Below are 13,390 nucleotides of genomic sequence, written 5' to 3'. Positions count from 1 at the left end.
GCACCCGGGACCCCACCCCCGCCCAACCTTTTCCAGCCTACTGACTCCTAAAGACTTGGGGGACCTCTTCCCTGAGAGAGTTTGGGGCGCAGGACCTTCTGGAGGATTCCCGGCCTCTCCTGGCCTCCTCCTCCAGATACAGCAGGCGCATAATTTATGTCACCGCTGTCCACCCACCAAATCCCAGCCCTCGGAGACGGAGGTGCCTCAGGACGCGGCTGAACTAGGTTCTGGGGCTCAAAGCCCAGGCTCTCGTGACCGCTCCCATCAGGGAAAGGACAACGAACCCGCAGAGGCTCGCCCCATTTCACAGATGTGGAAACTGAGGCTCAGAGAGGGGCTGCGGCGCAGCCAGATCTCGGGCCCCCAGGCCTGCTTGGAGAAGATAACGTCGTGAGCCGTTATCAGGCGGAGCGACCTGACGGGGTTCCTTGCCATCAGCTGCCCATCGATCGGGCGCTCCGGCCTCCGTGGCCGGCCACGCTTAATTTATGTGGGACCCGAGAACACTAATTAAGTCTGCTTAAGAGGAAGTTAGCTTCAACGCCCTGGGCCCGCCTCCCGCAGCACCGCAGGGCTCGCTACCCGGCGGGCATCAGGGAGACCCCGGACCGGCCCGGGACCGAACTGGCACCGTCCTCCGGCCGCCGCCCCCGACTCCCACCAGCTTCGACAACCCCCAGCTGCGAGGCGCGGGAGGCCCTCGCTCGGTGCACAGACTGAGGCCCACAGCGCCGGTTCCGGCCTCGGCGTGACGTCACATCTGAGAGGGGGACAAAGGCTGGTACACAGCAGGTGCTCGGCCAGTGGAGTTATAAATCTGGAGGCCAGATTAGGGGCACGTCCCTCCCCTGTGCCCTCCCAAAGGAGCGTGGAGCCTTACCAGGCCCTGGAACACCGGCCCGAGCCCCGCCCGCTCCTGCCACAGCAGGATCTCTGGGGGGCGCCTCCCCGTACCTCCGGGCCTTTGCACGTGCTGACCCCGCCGCCAGGAACTCCCTGCCCTCTTCTTAGCAAACGCCCCCTCTGTCTTCCCTCAGGCTCCTCCTCCCTGCAGCCCTCCCCAGGCCAGACCCTCAGCCCTTCTCTGACTCTCCCCCCTCACCCCACCCTGACCCCACAGGGCTGGGAATGCCCGTGTCCATCTCTGCCTCTGCCCTGCCTGGAGTCAGCAGCTGGGGCTCCACACGGGCCCGTGGCCAGAGCGATGCCCCTGGGTGTATGGGTGGGCGATCAAACAACCTGCATAAGCCTCACAACAACCCCATCGGGGGGGTATTATTATTGCTGCTTCGCTGTTATCAGTGCCTGCTAGGTAAGCCTGCTGGCTTTGGGGCCTCGGTTTCCCCATCTGTACAGCAGGCACTGCAGTTGCAGGCTGGACCAGAGCCTCGATGAGAGGCTGCAGCCGGGTGGGCGGAGAGAGCTGCTGGCCGGCCTCCCCGGACCCCTCGCACGTGCCCTTTGAGGGGGTGAGCTGAGGCTCCCCAGAGTCAAGACTCCCCGTCCCAGGGCAGGGCCCGAGCTCGGCCTGCAGGGCAGAGGGACAGGTGGAGGGAACTGTGTGCGCTGAGGCCCCAGGATCTGACACTGTGGGCAGTGGGAGCCCTGGCAGGTTGTAGAGCAGGAGAGGGCCCTGGTAGATGAAAGCGTTAGCAATGGCCTGCGTGGGGAGAGACGAAGATCATGAATCCCAACTGGGTGTCTGAATCCGGGCCTCGACATTGGCTAGCCGTGTAACCTCTGTCATCCACCTGCCCGCCCATGCCTCAGTGTCCCCTTCTGTGCAAAGGGGACGATGATGGTCCGATGATTGTGTTGGTGGCTGCGGGTACCAAGAGGAAGGTGTCAGTCGTCATTGTCACGACGGTGGCCGCAGCCACAGTCACCCGTCGTAGCCACAGCCTCGGGCCCGCCGGCCGATCGAGTCCCGAAGCCTCCGCGAAGGAAAGCCAGATCCCTCAGGAGAGAAGTGTCCTCCCCCCTCCAGAGTCCGTGTTTACCTCCGGGGGAGAATAAAGAAACACACTCCAAAGTTCATAGTACCCTGAGCTCCCGAAATCCTGAAATTCCCAAATCCTCCTACCTGGGGATTCTGACATCCGGGAATCCCGGGGACCCGGAATCTGGGCCTCTTTGTGTCCTGCTTCCCACCCTCACTTCTGTGTTTGCCAGTAAGTGTCTGCTTTCTACGTGCATTTCATAATTTTTTTATGTTTATTTACTTTGGGAGAGAGAGAGAGAGCGAGAGAGATCGCGAGCAGGGGAGGGGCAGAGAGAGAGAGAGAGAGAGAGAGAGAGAGAGAATCCTAAGCAGGCTCCACACTGCCCGCCACAGGGTTCGACGTCACGAGAGATCACGATCTGAGCTGAGATCAAGAGTCGGACGCTTCACCCGCTTCGCCACCAGACGCCCCTACGTGTATTTGTGACACGGCAGAATCCGAGGAAGGACGCGGAACCCCTCACGATGCGAATCTCCTGTTCGGGGACCTCAGACGCTGCAGTCATGGCGTCTCGGTGCGGGGTCCCCGCAAGCCGACCCCAAGACCAGGCTCGCTCGGTGAGGCGGGTTGTCCTCAAAGTGGGGGACTGTGAGGGACCCACCGCACAGTGGTCACTGCCACGCTCAGCCGTCAGGCCACGGGGGCCCTCCCGGCCGGTGTCTCCAGAAGCCGACTTGGAAGGGCCCCTTCCCCGGGTGCACCAGGAACCGTTAGCAGTGCTGCGGAGAAATTACCGGGCCCCCCAAGTGCCTGCTGAGGGGGAGGGGGCGTTTGCCGAGTGTCACCCACACGCTGGGATGGTGTCCTTTCCCTCCCCAAGGCGAGGCCGGTGGGGAAAGCAGACGACAAAGAGGTTTTCAACAAATAATTCGCCAAGACAAGTGGTGATAGAGACGTGATGGGGGCCCCTGGGACGCAGGGTGGGGGTCAGGGAGGTCAGCAGAGGCAGAGGCCTTCCGGTTTCTCCGCCTGGGGAGACACAGGCAGCTCTTGAGCAGAGGAAGGATGTGATGACTTTTGTTCTGAGATGTCCCCCTGGACACATCCCCCAGCAGGCGGGGCGGGGGGCACTGGGCACAGCAGGGGTTAAGAAAAAGCATTTTAGGTGGTGGCCCCCGAGCTGGGATCCGCCTTCAGGGCAGCAGGGTGGGGGTCCGCGGCCCATCCTCACGGGCTGCCCAGGCGCCTCGAGGCCGCTCATCTTCTGGTCCGGCCTTAGTCTCCCTTTTGGCCCAGGAGGGTGTCGGCATAACCCTGACCTCCGGGGACGTTTCATCCTCAGCTGGCTCCCCGCGCCCAGCTTGGGGTGGGGGTGGTCTGGAGACCCCCAGACCCGGGTCTGAGCCCCCTCCCTGCAGCCAAGGCCCGCCACCCACCGGCCTCCCCTCTCGGGCAACATCTTCATTACGGAGCCGAGTTGTTTAAATAAATGAATTAATATTGACGAAACATCAGTGACCTAATAAATGATTAGTTAAGGCGCACATACATCATGCCGCGGGGACGCCGGGAGCCCTTAATTACTGCTTCGGAGGGGCCAGCAGGGCCATGGCCACTGGCCGGAACCCCTTCCCGGCCGCCCGGCTCCCCCCCTGGAGCTCAGGGTCTGGGCGGGAAGGCAGACCTGGCCTATCTCTCCCTGTCTATCTCTGCCCTAGCTCAGGCTCTGCCTGGCCCCTGCCTCCCCCCTGCCCCCACTGTCCCTTCCCCTCCAGCACCCAGAGGGCCTGGTCAAAGCATGGTTCCTTCCTCATCCCCCCTCACTGCGGCTCCCCAGTGCACCCCAGACAAAGACCTAAGCCCTCACCACAGCCCAGCAGACCCCAGAGGCCCAAACCCGGCCAGCCTCAGCGCTGCCTCCTTCTTCCTTCCACATTCTGCCTCCTGCCCCGGACCTTGGCCCCTGCTGTTCCCTTGGCCAAGAACTCTGTCTCCCCTCTGGCGTAGACAAAGCCTGCTCCTCACAGGCTGCAGCCCCTCGAGTGGGGGTGTGGGGGGCCTGGCGGGACAGGGGATCTGACCGGGAAGGAACCTGGGGGGATCCGTCCAGCCCCCGGCCTCCGCCCGAGGCGTCTCCACCATCCCCAGGGACTTTGGCCCTCCTCTGGCACCTCTGCCCTGTCTGTGCCTCAGTTTCCCTAGCGGGACGTGAGGGGGAGAACAGCCTGGAAGATTTGGCAGAAGGGAGATGAGACGCCAGACACTGTGAGGCTCACCTGTGCCCCTGTCCCCACCACGGGCGCCTGGCCCATAGGGAGGCCCCGCGTGGGACACAAACTCTGCGGCAGGCCTGATGGCAGCAGGCACCCCCCCCCCAAAGGAGGCCCTTGGTGGGGGCACCTGGTGAGGCCCTTGTGGGGGAAGGGGGGAGGGGGCACCTGGAGAGGCCTTGGGGGGGAGGGGCACCTGGAGAGGCCCTGGGGGGGAGAGGGAAGGGGGCACCTGGAGAGGTCCTGGGGGGAGGGGGCACCTGGAGAGGCCCTTGGGGGGGAAGGGGGGAGGGGGCACCTGGAGAGGCCTTGGAGGGGAGGGGCACCTGGAGAGGCCCTTGGGGGGGAAGGGGGGAGGGGGCACCTGGAGAGGCCTTGGGGGGGAGGGGCACCTGGAGAGGCCCTGGTGGGGAGAGGGAAGGGGGCACCTGGAGAGGTCCTGGGGGGAGGGGGCACCTGGAGAGGCCCTTGGGGGGGAAGGGGGGAGGGGGCACCTGGAGAGGCCTTGGGGGGGAGGGGCACCTGGAGAGGCCCTGGGGGGGAGTGGGGAGGAGGCACCTGGAGAGGTCCTGGGGGGGAGGGAGCACCTGGAGAGGCCCTTGGGGGGGAGGGGGCACCTGGAGAGGCGGGGGGGGGGGCGGGGGGGGAGAGGGAGGGGGCACCTGGAGAGGCCCTTGGGGGGCAGAGGGCACCTGGAGAGGTGGGGGGGGGGGCACCTGGAGAGGCCCTGGCTAATGGCTCCTGAGTGGGACTTGGGAGGGGCCGAGGCGGAGCTGAGAAGTGGGAGAGGCAGGGCCCTCCGCTGTGGCAGCACAAAAGAGGGGCAGAGGGCAGAGAGAGAGGGAGACAGCCTGAGGGAGGGGGAGCCCCACCTGGGCCCGTGCGGAGGCAGGGGGCGCTCTGAGCCGGCATGGCTGGGCCCCCTCCCCCCTCCTCTGTTCCTCCCCGGAGGCCTGGGAGCCCTGGACAGGGCCTTGCTCTGCGTCTATTAAGCTCTTGCTGTGTGTAGGGCCTTTCTGGCTGTCAGGTCTGGAACCCCCTGTAGCAGGGCAGGAGCCTGCTCCCCTCCCTGGACCTCCCGCTGCTGAGACTCCTCCTCCCTGCCCCCTCCCTCTGTGGTCAGGCCCCTTCAGGGTCAGGTAGGAGGCTCCCGGTGAAGTGAGCAAGGTTGTACTGTGTGGTTGTGGCCCAAGCCTGGCTAATCGTCACTGTCTGCCTGGAAGTTCCTCCTGGCTTCTCCTTGAAGCTCTGGGAGGCCCTCGGGCCCCTCCGTGACTCTGTGCCTCAGTTTCCCCACATTCGGAGCCTTCAAAACCCATGATCACTCCTCTTAGAGGCAGCCCGACAATCAGACACAGCTGGCTCAGGCTTGGAATTTCGTCTCCTGGGTTCCAGGAACAAGAGTGTCCGCCTTCCTGAGTCTCTGTCCCCCATCTGTAGACCAGGTCGGTGCTATTTGCGGCCTCGGGGCCGTTGCGGGGATGCAGTGGGTCACTGGGGCATACGGCCCACTCAGTACATGCTGGGAACGACTGACCTACAGAGGTTTTTAGGCGGACGAGGCCCGGATCGTGATCAAAAGCCAAAGCGAAACAGCTGCGATTTAAACCACTATTACCGTTATTGCTAAGTACGGTTGTGGAGTCGATCAGCAAACGTTCGCCGTGGGAGCATTTGGAACTGGGCCTGTGGGAGCCTGGCAGGGGTGAGTGTGGGCGGAGGCCGGGGCTTACAGCTCATGGCGGGTCCCCCGCCAGCGCCTGCGCCTCTGGTGAGTGGAGCTTTCTCCTGATGCTTGGACACCTGGTGCAGTGGCCGCCCCCAGCCCCACACCCAGAAGACGGTCAGTTCCTCTCCACTCGTCCCCTTCCCATTCGCAGCCTCTTCAGTCCACACTGGGGGTCGACGTGCCTTCAGTCCTGCCCGCCCCCGGGGGCCAGCCCCCTCCCGGAGTGCAGGTGCAGAAAGGGGTAGGGACGGTGGTCCGGCTGGCCCCCCAAAACGTCGCTCTCCACATGACCTCACCAGAGAAGTCCCCCGGGGAGCGAGCGGGGGCATGCGTGTTCTGGCTCAGCTTCTCTGGCCCGGCCTCAGTTTCCCCGACTCTATAATGGAATCATAGATCCCCCCCCACAAAAAAAAAATGCGGCGCGCAGAGGCTCCACGGGACCGCAGGGAACATTCCTGAGCCGTATTACTGTTTAATGACAATAATGGAGCGGATTACGTGTTTCTATGTAGCGACTCTTGGTTTCGTGCGCCCCGCACACACCTGGCATACAGGAGGCACTCCATAAATGCGGCGGGGTACGCGAGGCCCCCCCCCCCGCCCGGCTACAGGGGACCCCTCTCGCGCCTCGGCGTCCGAACCCGCAGACCCGGCACCGCCTAGCCACGCCCCCTCCCGGGGGAGCACGGGCACCGGGCCCCCCGCGCCCTGCGGGGAGCCGTTTACAAGAAGCCTCGCGCTTCCCCCTCGCGGCCCCCGCCAGGCTGCCGTTCCCAGCCGGATAATCTAATCGCGTTTCCAAGGCTGCGATCGATAACCCCGAGGCGGCGCCAAAACGAGGCTCTTAAAGGGCCAGCAGCCCCGCCCCGTTGGCGGGGAGGGGCCAGCGTCCCGCGGAGCCGGCGGCGGGGGGAGCCTCTGGGGAAAGACCGTCTCCCCGCGTCCGCGAAGCGCGCGGCGGCCCCCACCTCCAGACTGTGTGGCCCGGAGCCAGCAGCCTGACCTCTCCGGCTGGGGGGCGGGGGGGGGCTCCTCTGGAAAGGGGGACCCCAGAAGGCCCACCCACTGCAAACCTCCTCCACATCTGCACCCCCTCCCCCTTGTCCGGATGGGGAAACTGCGGCTCAGAAAGGGGAGCGAGCAGATGAGGTATCTTCTGCACGCCGGTGCCCCCTCTCCCGCCAGCATCTCCACTCAGCCCCCCAAGGTCCCCAGAGGGCCCCCTTGGCCCTGCCTCCCCTCCCCTTTCAAGCCTGGGCTACCTGTCCCAGGATCTATACAAACATACTTAGCAATCGATGTCCCTGCAGGGCCCAGCCGATCGACCTGAGGTGGGGGGCCCTGTGGCCCCCACATCGCCCAGCTGCCCCGCTGAGCTGTCCCCACGGCTCTGGAGAACCCGGGAGAAAGCCACGTCCTCCTGGCGTGTTTGGGGGACCTTCCCCTGCCCGCCCGCCTGTCTGCCTCCCCGCTTCTGAAAGGGAGAACCTTAAAGGCCCCGGACAGCTTCCTGCCTTGCGAGAACAGTGAGCCTCTCACCACTGGAAAGGTGGACTCTTCCAGAGGCCATGATGGAGGACTGTTCCAGAAGCAGTAACGATGGAATATGCTAGAAGCAGTAATGGTGGACTGCTCAGAGGCAGTGATGGCAGAACCTTCTGGGACAGTGAGGGCAGGCGGCTCAGGGGGTGGGATGTGAACCTGATCGCCCCGTGTGCTGTGTCCGCACCCCCGGTTTCCAGCCTCCGCCCTGACCGGTTCCTGGAGGGGTGGTCTTGTTACCAGCTGTAAACTGGGGTGAGGACTGGGCCTTGCTCTCGCCTGGGGGGGGCCATGCCCCACACACCCCGAGGGCTCCGAGGAACCGGACTGGACCCCGCATAGAGGCTGTAAGCCAGAGAGCCCCTGCCTTGGGGAAACGGACGCCCTGGGAGGGTCATACCTTCAGTGCCTGCCCAGGGCTCGCTTGACCTCTGACCCTGCTGACCCCACCACCACTCTGCCTGAGTGACCCCTGTGCTAACCCCACGGCGTTCCCCCCACCCAGACACCCACGCCTGACCCCACTTCCTCGTCACCTTCCGGGTCCAGGGTTGGGGCCTCCGGGGTGAGAGGAGATTGATCGAATGGCTGACCCTGTGGCCACCGTTGCCAAGGAGATGGCCCACGGGGGCTGGAGGGGTGGCCAGGGCCAGGGGGTGACAGAGGGACAGAGCGAGGGAGGAGAGGAAGAGAAGGGACAGGGAGAGAGGGAAGGAGAGACAGAGGGAAGGACAGAGAGAGGAAGGGACAGGCTTCACATCAGAGCCTCTTTAAGCGTTAACAGCCACGAGGGTGGGGTCTGGGAACCAGCATTCACCCATCCTTGGAAGTCACCTTTAATGAACCATTGTCTGCAGACGTGGCCTGGGCGCCCAGTTACAGCAGCCGCCACCCCACCACGGAGCTCACCCAGCAGGTCTGTGAGCCGGGGGGAAGCCGATGCCCTGCCCGCTCAGCGTTCACACCCGGGGGACCAGGGAACGCGTCCTAGGTGAAGGGTCAATAGCACAGGACCCTGCAGTACGAATAGGAGTTCGTGGGGTAGAGAGGGAATGGTAAGGAGGGAGGAGGCCCCTCCCACGCCAGAGGAGTGGAGAGGCAGGCGGGCTACGAGAGAGGGGTTTTTCCCCCAGCTCAGCAGGCTGTCCGGAACTGGTCCTCTTCCGCTGGGTTGCTGGAGCTGGGCATAGATTTCCCCCTAATCATGCCTCTGGGGGCCTCGGAGCGGTTTATTGGGTGCCCAGCGGGCGCAGACACCAGAGGTGCCTTGAGAGCACCGCTCGACACGGGAGGACAGGCGGTGGTCAGTCAACAAAGGAAAGCAAGGCGGTGGGGCAGAGGATCAAGCGCCGGCCAGCGCTAACCAGAGGGGACGCCGAGCTGGGACACGCACCTACGTGAACATGCAGAAAATGCCAGAACCTGCGGACAGGCACGTTTGCCGGCACATGCGCGTGCGTGGATGCGCTGCGCAGCACACGAAGCCGCGCACCTGTGACTGTGCCCTGAGGGCAGGTAAGCGGATGAGCCGCGAACGAACACAAACGGGCCTCGCACGTGCGGACACGCAAATGTGCACGCACGTGCACGGGAGCACCAGGGCGCGCGTCCTCGGTCGCTCACGCGGAGCACGGGCACGCGCGGGGGGGGGGGGGGCCCTGGCTGCCGCGGGCGGCGGGCGCCCCCTGGTGGACTTGGGCCGCGGCGCGGGCCGTGCTGCGCGTCCCGCCGGGCTGCGCGCGCGCCTGGCGGTCAGGCCGCAGGGTCGGCCCCCGTTTCCCTCCTCGCCGTCGAAGCCCCTCTGTCGCGCCCGTGGGAGTCCAGCCCTCGAGGTAGTCTCTCCGTCTCCCCAGGGGCTTCCCAGGGGTCCCCGAGAGCCGTGTGGGCTCCGCGGAAGACCCGCGGCCTCACCCAGGGGCGCCACTAGGTGGCAGCACGAACCCAAGGGCGCACCTTAGGCCTTAGCCCTACTCCCGGAGCCCCTCCGCGGCCCAGCACCCTTGCGGCCACCGGGAGGACCCCGTGTGACCCGGAGCACTGGCCTGGCCGGTCAAGTTTCCCGGCTTCACGGTGGGGATGTGTAGGTGACTGGACTGGACCCATGCGTGGTGGCACGAGGGCCTCTCCGGAGAGACGATGTTGGAAAAGGAAAAGCCCGGCAGGTGATGGAACAGCATGTGCAAAGGCCCAGAGGTGGGCAACCAGTGGGAGCTGAAAGGCACGCCCGGGGCTGAGCTGAGAGCCCGCCAGGGCCAGATGTAGGGTGCAGCTCTCTGCTGGAGCTGCAGAGAGGCCTTGGATGCTAGCGCCATCAGAGGCCGCGACAGAATCCAAAGGTTTAAGACAGATTCTGATCCTAAGCTTTCCCAGTACGGGGTGCTCAGGGTGCAGCCACCCGTGGAAAATTTCAGAATCCCGTTCCCCTGGCCGCTGCGGAGGTTGATGCCCGATTTCAAGAGCGGAAGACACCGTGACTCCTGAGGGGTGGGGTCCTTGTGACTCCAGGGCAGCGGTGTCACTGACCAGCAGGGAGCCTATCCCTGGGAGCCCACAGCCCGCAGGCTGAGTGAGGGACCTGTCCTCACCCCCTGCACAGTTCCAGAGTTTCTGCACCTTTAAAATACTGCGGCAAAATTAGCTGCTCTGCCGTCGTTAATATGCAAAAATGCAAATCAGAGAGTGATTAAACTGCAGGCCCCAGGATATTTCTGCAGTGATGGATTCTGTTGTCAGGGAGGTTTGGAGGTTCGGCGGGATGGCTGTGCCGGCAGGGTTGGGGACATGTAGATCTGGACCGTGGATCGTCCTGGTGGGGGGCTGCCCAGCTCTCCGCTTCTGCCCAGTGCTCTCTGCCGCAGCCCCTGCCCACCGCCTTCCCCGTGGCCTGGCGGGGGGGGGGGCCCTTAACTGGGGAGCAAGTGCACAGGGTCAGCAAGTCAGCTCACCGTGTGGCCTGGAGTCAGGGACCCAGAGGCCTGGCTGAGGATGGCCCTGGGCCTCAGGGCCTTTGCACTAGCCGTGAGCCTACCAAGATCACTGCCAGCCTCCATAGCCCCTCCCTGAGACTCTCTCTGGCCACTTGTTCTGACCCCCAGGACAGCTTCGGATGCCTGTAAAGTGACTCCTTCGTCATCGTCTCTCCCCTAGGCTGGCTGTGAGCCCTGAGGGGCCAGGGCCTTCAGCCTGCGGTCCCCTCCCCCCGCCTCCCCGCCAGCACCCATGTCCAGCACATCCAGTCCCAGGTGCCACAAACATTCTACAGATGGTGAACTGAGCCTCACAATGGGGAGACTTGTTCAGGGTCCCCCAGCCCATGAGGAGTGTCTCCCAGGCTCCCCATGTGGGGAAGACTAGGGACCATAATGGGGAGTCCAGAGGCAGGGACGGGTCCTGTCCACTCACAAAGGCAGGTGGAGGTGAAGGGCCCAGGCTTCAGCCCTGATGGCTGGGGGTGAGGGGACAAGGGTAGGAAAGGGGAGATTGACAGAGATGGAGAGATAGAGGCAGGCAGAGAGATAGAGACAGGAGAGGGAGAGAGACAGGGACAGAGACACCCAGAGACAAAGACACAGAAAGAGAGTCACAGAGACAGAGAGACAGAGACCGCCCCGCACGAGGCCCCTCCCAGCCGAGGACAGAGCTGGCCCAGGGCCAGCCGCCAGCTGCTGCCTCCCCTCCTTCCCTCCCCACTCCCTCCTGCACATGGCAGCCTTCGGGCCACTCCGGTGGGCCCCACCAGCTGTCCTGGGACCCCACCACCCCCACCCCCGGCCAGGCACCACTCTCTATCTGACCTCAGGCCGTCCCTCTGAGCCCCAGGTCCCCCACCTGTGAAATGAGGGCCACCGCGTCCTCCCCATGCATTGAGTGCCTGCTGTCTGCCAGGCCCAGGCCGGGCCCGGGGCCCGCCCCAATGGAACTGGAGGTGGGGGGCGCTGAACGAGCAAATCAGAGAGTTGTGGGTATTGCCACATGCAAGGAGAAGAGGCACTAACCCCGCATAACAGGCTGGAGGCTGAGGGAGGCGGGTGCTCTTGGCAGGGGACCAGCTGTGCAAAGGCCCTGAGGTGGGAATGAGAGGCGAGGCCCCAGGAGCCGCGGTGAGAAGCGCTGGAGGGAGACCAGGCCTAGGGCACATGGTAGGTGCCTGGCCTCTACTCGCTCCCCTCCCTGGATTCTTCTCTCCCCTCTGGGCCGCCCAGGCCCCAGCACGGGCTGGGCTGTGTGCTCGGCTCTGGGGCCCTGGTGTTGCTCGCACAGCCGGACCACAGGCCGGGGGGTGGGGGCGGGGGGATTAGGAGTTGGTGGGTGAGTTTCTTGCTCTTCATGACCATTTTGCAGACCTCGTAAACATGAGGCACAGAGAGGTCATGGGCCAGCCTGGCACCTGGAGTTCTGTCCTGCCCCGGGGCCGGCTGGGGGTGGGAGGAAATGGACACGGGCGGGGGAGGGAAGACCAGGCCCTGAGAACCCAAGAGCTGGGGACCTACGGGGCTCAGAGGCGGGGACTCGATGCCCCTCCGGCCTCGGTACAAACGGGGAAACTGAGACCAGTGGCCTTCACAGGAGAGGATCCATGACCCCACATGACCCAGTTCCTCCTGGGCAGTGCTAGGGGCTGTCCCTGCCCTGAGTGAAGGGGCTGCCCCTCTATGCTCCCCCAGCACCTGCCGGGGACCTGGAGGCTCCCTCTCGACCTTGGTGTGTGGTGCACAGACGAGTCCCCTCTAACTGGCAAGAACCCGGGGTTCTGTGGGGGCGTGGCCTCGCTGGACTCTGCAACGCCGCTGTGCTCTGCTAGTCCTGGGATCCCTCCGGGGGGCGGGGGGGGGGCCCTCCCTGGAGCACCAGGGTTTTCCCCCAGAGGACCCCAGGGCAGCCGGAGGCCTGTCCCCTTCAGGGAGCACCCAGCGGGCACTGTCACTGGGGGTTGGGGATACCCCCGGCAGAAACCCACCCCCATCCCGTGGCTCTGCAGGGTTACAGAATTTGAGCCGCGAGGCCGAAAACTGAGCTTTCCTTTCGTTTAAAAAATACCAACACACACATACCCAGAAAATAATGTCCAACTTCTCAGCTAATTCCACTTCTTAAATATAAATATCAAGTAAGAACTGAAACTCCCCCCCCCCCCCCACGCCCAGAGTAACCGCTGAGCCCTGGGGCATTTCCTCCTGCACTTTTTCGATACATGCTTTTTTCCTTTACAAAATCTCTACCCCCAAAATGGTGCCGTGGGTCTCAAACTTGCATTTCATCCGAACCTCCACCTGAGACCTCTTGCTTGCTCAGAATGTGCGTGCAGACCCCACGGGCCGTAAGGCAAGGACGGCATTCCCGGTTACGTTGTGGTCTCCTCCTGTGTCCTCTCTTCCTGGTCGTTTCCAAGTGTTTCCAAGCGATCGCCGTCACAAACCACAATTCTAATGCACATCCCTGCTTGTGTTCTCATTGTTACCAGATTTATTAGCGTTAGGACTGACATTGGAGGGGGAGTTCAAAGGGATGTAGAGTTTCTTTTTTATTTTTTTTATTTTTTTTTAATGTTTATTTATTTCTGAGACAGAGAGAGAGCATGAGTCAGGGAGGGGCAGAAAGAGAGGGAGACACAGAATCAGAAGCAGGCCCCAGGCTCTGAGCTGTCGGCACAGAGCCCGACGCAGGGCTCGAACCCACGAACCGTGAGATCATGACCTGGGCCGAAGTCGGACGCTCAACCGACTGAGCCACCCAGGCGCCCTTAGAGTTTCTTTATTGAAATACGCAGCCCCCACACTTGGCTTCATCACTAGCGGACGTGACCGACGTCTACCACTTTGCCAGTTGTAAAGACAGTAGGCGTTTTCTTGTTTGGGTATCTGTTTGCATTTCTTTCATCATGAGTGACTTTAAGCTTCTTTTTT

Source organism: Felis catus, chromosome A2 (assembly GCF_018350175.1).
Source record: "Felis catus isolate Fca126 chromosome A2, F.catus_Fca126_mat1.0, whole genome shotgun sequence".
NCBI classification, from domain to species: Eukaryota; Metazoa; Chordata; class Mammalia; order Carnivora; family Felidae; genus Felis; species Felis catus.
Note: the sequence above shows the minus strand (reverse complement) of the source record.